Consider the following 5,802-nt stretch of genomic DNA (forward strand, 5'->3'; position numbering starts at 1 on the left):
TTCAATATGATGGTTCGCGGCGAATTCATTTAACTTGGTTCTGAGTTTTTAATTAGGAGAGTTCAGAAACGTTAAAAACTGGTCGAAACGTTGGAATCGTCGGGTACATCATGTTATTAATAATATCAAAAAGTATAGGAGTATCTCGGTCACCACCTCGTAATTCACACATTATAATGTATTTGGTCCTTGGTGAATAGGTATAGACCAGTTTGTTTTTGCATTTATCGCTATTTGTATTGAGTACATTATAAAGGAAACTTAAACAGCGTGCCAAATGCATTCAAACATACTGATAACTTTGTTATATCGTATCCTAGACATCCACCGGTTTACTATCACCAGAATATTTGCTGACTGGTCTGTGCGAAAAATGTTCATCGTTCGGTCAGCTTGTAATACACCTTCTCTTTACAAGATCTGTGTATTGTTTGAAGTGTATGGAAAACAGCGGGGTTTTGATAACTGATCCGGTTGTGGGATTCGTATTGTTAAGTAGTTTTAAAGAGGAGCTCTAGATAGATTACATTTTCCATCTGATTAAATAGACAAAGACCTTGCAGCAAATCTGGAACACCAGAGTATTCTGTTCCTCTCCGGCTCATTCAACACCCACAATAGGCAATCATACTTAACACCATTTACAGAATACCACTTGTTCTCATGTGGATTAGGGGGATTTGCGTTACACTATAGATTTATTCATATATCGGCGCTGAGGAGCACAAAAACTATCAAGATTTATGCTCATTCCGATATTTACTACTACAATGTATTTTAAATCTCCTGCTCAAGGGAATGGGGGAAATAATGTGTGCGTGGGGAAGTTATATGTGTGCGCGAAAGGTAATGTGTGGGATGTAGAAATAATGTGTGTGTTGGGGGGAGGAGGGAGCAATGTGTTGGTAGGGAAAGTAATGTTTTGGGTGGAGGAGAAGTAATATGTTGATGGGTGAGGACAGTTATGTGTGGGCGGGAGAAGTAATGTGTGGGTTGGTGGGGGATTTAATTTGTGAGTACAGGTATGTGTGTGGAAAAGTGATGTATGGGTGGGGGAAATTAATGTGTGTGCGGGAGAAGCAATGCGTGGGTGGAGTTAAGTAATGTGTGGGTAAAGTAAGTAATGTTTCGGTGGATAAATATGTGACAAAATTAATGTGATGGTAGGGGGAAGTAATGTGTCAGTGAGGGAAATAAGCGTGGGCGGGAAAAGTAATGTGTGGATGGGTAAGTAAAGTTATGTGTTGGCGGGAGAAGTAATATGTGGGTGGGTGAGGAAAGTAATGCATGGGCGGTAGAAGTTATGGGGGGATTTCTGGGTGGGACGACTATAGTACATTTCTAGGTGGCGAACTTACGTGTATAGGCACTCTTGAGCCGACACATATACCTGGCAGACAAAAAACCTATCTAAATACGTCACATGAAAAAATCTTCATTGGTTCTACGATCAGCAGACATCAAAATCATGCAGTACATAGAGTCCTATTCCTTTCAAACTTCCTTGTAATGCGTTCAAAAAATTAATCTGCTTGAAAACATATGACGGGAATATGACCGGCTGACATGAAATTGGGCATATACAACAAGATATGCACTGATCCGGAAATAATGATGTGTATACTATTTGTGATGTTATTTGTCGCTTTGTTTGGGAGTCTTTAGTCGCCTTATGTTACCGATGCGGCAACCGTGACCAAACTTTAACCGATTTTCACGTCCTACATCATGTTTCCCACTTCACCGGCGGGTAGTATTCATTATCTAAGCGGGAGACACTTAGGAAACATCACCGGCGGGTAGTATTCATTACCTAAGCGGTAGACACTTGAGACTTCCACTACATGAGGAAAACAGCTGCATTACCTAATCCGAAATATCAACAAAGGCAATCTTCATAAATACAGAGCAAGATGATTAGTTGTCTTCATGGGATATACTTATCATTTAAATCGGAATCACTGTTATATCATTACCTGAGCTATAGATATGATCGGACATGAGATATACATCAACACCAAATAGTTGTGAATAAAAGAAGACTAAATTGTACATCTGTCTTTTAAAATTATTTTTAATGACGACGATTCAAATTTCACTGATAAAACATCGTTTTTCCAGTCACTAAAGACAATATTCTCACATCCAAAACAGCGACTTTATTGTAGGGCTGACGCAGAATGCAACAAAAATATAAATGGAACCTGTGCAAGCCTTGGAACCTTTATAGCAGTCCCCTAATGACTAGTGTACTTAAACTGCTACATAGCAATAACCTGCATGCGTGGTGGATTATGATATACAGGCCAATAGCCCCTAAGACTGAATTTTAACACTAGATCATCTTCTCTAGTTTGAAATTTGGGATCAGACACATAGACAAAGATTATGAAGCTCAATTTTATCACTGAATTTAATATTGTAGAGACATGGACCAGCCTAGGTTTATCAATGCAGATCAAGTTAAGCGATCTATGTGACAGCTATGTATAACTTATTTGTGGAGAGTTTGCTCTCCAGTCGGTCGCATTAAGATGACGACTAGTCAGTCATAGGGCAAAACTTTTTTCTCTTTCTCAATAGAGTGGAACGTGGCCGTCAAATCGATAACTTAGCTGGGCAAACCAAGTCAGACGCACACAGGGAATTGCTATACAGCAGTAAATGTGTAAAACTTACTTAATTTCGCACATTGTAAAAAATATAACGGTCTTAAGGCGATAACGAGCAAGTTAGACGGTAGCATCTTGAGACTTTTACAACCACGTTCGGTGGATTGGTCTTTTCCAACATCACGTCAATCAAAAAAAAAAAATAGTTTGCATAACACAACTTAACCTCGTGTTAAAAACTTAATTCATGTTTCTGCGTAAAGATACGTGTTTCTGAAAAGAGATACTTGTCACATTGAAAATCGTAAGTAGTTTTGTAAATATGAGTCGAGAAACACTATTTGATATCTGACGTCATTGCGAATTTGCCATATATTGTGCATTGTGTATTTTATTTGTGTCGGACAATGATAAAAGTTCTAACGTCACCATTTTAGGCACAGTGTGAGTACCTGGAGTGCGCGTGTGCAGTGGATGTCGATAAATCGCACTTCGAGCAAATACATTAAGTAAGTCGCTAACATCGACCCCTAGACTTGCACAAGCCACACATGTACTAACCTGCCAGTCTTTGTGTTATATCATAAATCAAGCATCGTAAACCCGCCCATTTTCCATGAACCTGGTTACCCTACGAAACATACTCACAAAAGCGCTATTGTAATATTTCGTATACTCATACGCACTCTTCGTCCTCTCACAAATGAATCTGAACACATTCTCAAGATCAGTGTTACAAAAAATGTCTCTCATCTTACACGACCTATAGGTTACTTAGTGCTCAAATCGAAACTGTCACACCAACCAACAAAGCATTTTGACCTCAATGAGGTATTTATTGAAAAAAAACCGGTTTTCAATTAATCAGGAAAACTCAATTACTACATTAATAATTGTAGAACAATAGGGCATGATTTTAAAAAGAAATAATGCCCGCACATGCAAAAGTAACTTTCATTAAGCTACAATCTAAACCAAACCAAAAAGAATTGGGTATCGGCTTTCTTACGCAACACCCATCACGAATCGCACAATAAAGGTTCATTTATGAGGCAGAGGACAAATATGCAATTGCAAACTGAACAAAATGGTTTCAACAAAAGTAGTCAGTATCGTGATTAATTTAGTCCTTCATAACGCCGAATAAAATAGAAATTTTCATATATGTAAATCTTAAATTGAAATCATCGAAAATTGTTAAGAGATAAATATTTACAAAACAGTAAATAAAAGTGATACTAGTATCCTGTTGACCAATTTAATAGGTAATAAGATTGGGATGTCCTGTTGACCAATTGAAAATATTTTGTGTCAATTCTTTAGATTATGTTATGTACCAGCAAAAAGGAAATATGACACTGAACACGTACCAGCAAAAACTTAGTCTCAGATAATCAATTATTTTTTCAACATTTCACAAAATATACATGTATTTAAGTTGATTTGAACTTGAATCCAAATATATCTTTGCTAATGAATGTGACACATGTCAAAAAGAAATTAACTACCACATGCCGTCATCGTAGCTCTTTTAAAGAATTGCAACTTACGTGCTAATATCAAAATGACATCAAAAGCATTGACGACTGCAATTTATCGAATAAACAAAATAAATCTGTTTTCAACAGTATTCAACTGCATTAAGAACATTCTTTTGCAGTATCAGAAAGAAATGAGTATCAACATTGAAGCTTACTAAATGCTAGTTTGAAAGTCTTCACACATTATACTTGAAAATTTCAATGACCGCTAGGTATCAATTAGCATTAATTATTCATTTACTTTCTTACTTTTTGATAATGATAACATGGTATCCTAATTACATGTATAATTCAGAAACAATTGTCATGCAAATATTTTGACACGTCATTCACGACGCTTCTAGAAATTTATAAAACAAGAGGCCCATGGGCCTTAACGGTCACCTGAGATTTGAAATATTTCAGTTTATTTAATTGACCCTTTTTGGCCCCCCCCCCCCCCCCCCCCCATCATCAGCCCATAGGGGTCAGTCAGGGCCAACATATGCATATTATCAAACTTTCATTCCATGCTGAAAATGTTAACGAGAATGAATTCCAATAGAAATCAAAACAAATCAGTCAAAAATGTGATTTCCGTATATAAACTATAATAAAATTTACCCCCTCCCCAGGGGCATACTTGTGACCTCAGGGTCATGAAATTTAAAATTTCAATAAAGCACCATAAGACCCATCAAACTATAAAGAGTATTTGATTCCACCTTATTTCAGTCTTGAGAAGAAGATTTTTGAAATTTCAGTCAATTTGACCCTTTTTAGCCCCGTCCATCAGCCCCGTGGGTCAGTCAGGGCCAACATGTACATGCCATCAAACTGTCATCCCTTGCTGATAATTTTTACAAAATTAGAATGAATTCCAAAAGAAATAAAACAAATAAAAGTCAAAGATGTTATTTCCCTATATAAACTATAGTAAAGTTAAGCCCCTCCCCAGGGGTAAACGTGAAACCCCTGGGTCATGAAATTTACAATTTTGGTAAAGCACCTTAAGACCCTTCCATCTATGAAGAGTGTTTGATTCCAGCATATCTGAGAGTAGAGAAGAAGATTTTTGAAATTTCAGTCAATTTGGCCCTTTTTAGCCCCACCCATCAGCCCCTGGGGGTCAGTCAGGGCCAACATGTGCATGCCATCAAACTGTCATCCCCTGCTGACAATGTTTACAAAATTAGAATGAATTCCTATAGAAATAAAATAAATTAAAGTCAAAAATGTGATTTCTCTATATAAACTATAGTAAAGTTTAGCCCCTCCCCAGGGGCAAACGTGAAACCCCTGGGTCATGAAATTTACAATTTGGTAAAGCACCTTAAGACCCTTCCATCTATGAAGAGTGTTTGATTCCAGCATATCTGAGAGTAGAGAAGAAGATTTTTGAAGTTTTAGTCAATTTGACCCTTTTTGGCCCCGCCCCTCAGGCCCCTGGGGGGTTGGGACCATATAATTTACAATTTTGGTTGACCTTTAGCCATTGAAGCTTCCTGCCAAATTTCATAGAATTTGGTTTGTGGGTTTTGGAGAAGAAGTCGAAAATGTAAATTGTTTACGGACGCACGACGGACGATGGACGACGGACGACGCACGACGACGGACAAAAGGGGATTAGAATAGGTCACTTGAGACTTTGTCTCAGGTGACCTAAAAAA

This window comes from Pecten maximus, chromosome 14 (genome assembly GCF_902652985.1).
Source record: "Pecten maximus chromosome 14, xPecMax1.1, whole genome shotgun sequence".
Taxonomy (NCBI): Eukaryota; Metazoa; Mollusca; class Bivalvia; order Pectinida; family Pectinidae; genus Pecten; species Pecten maximus.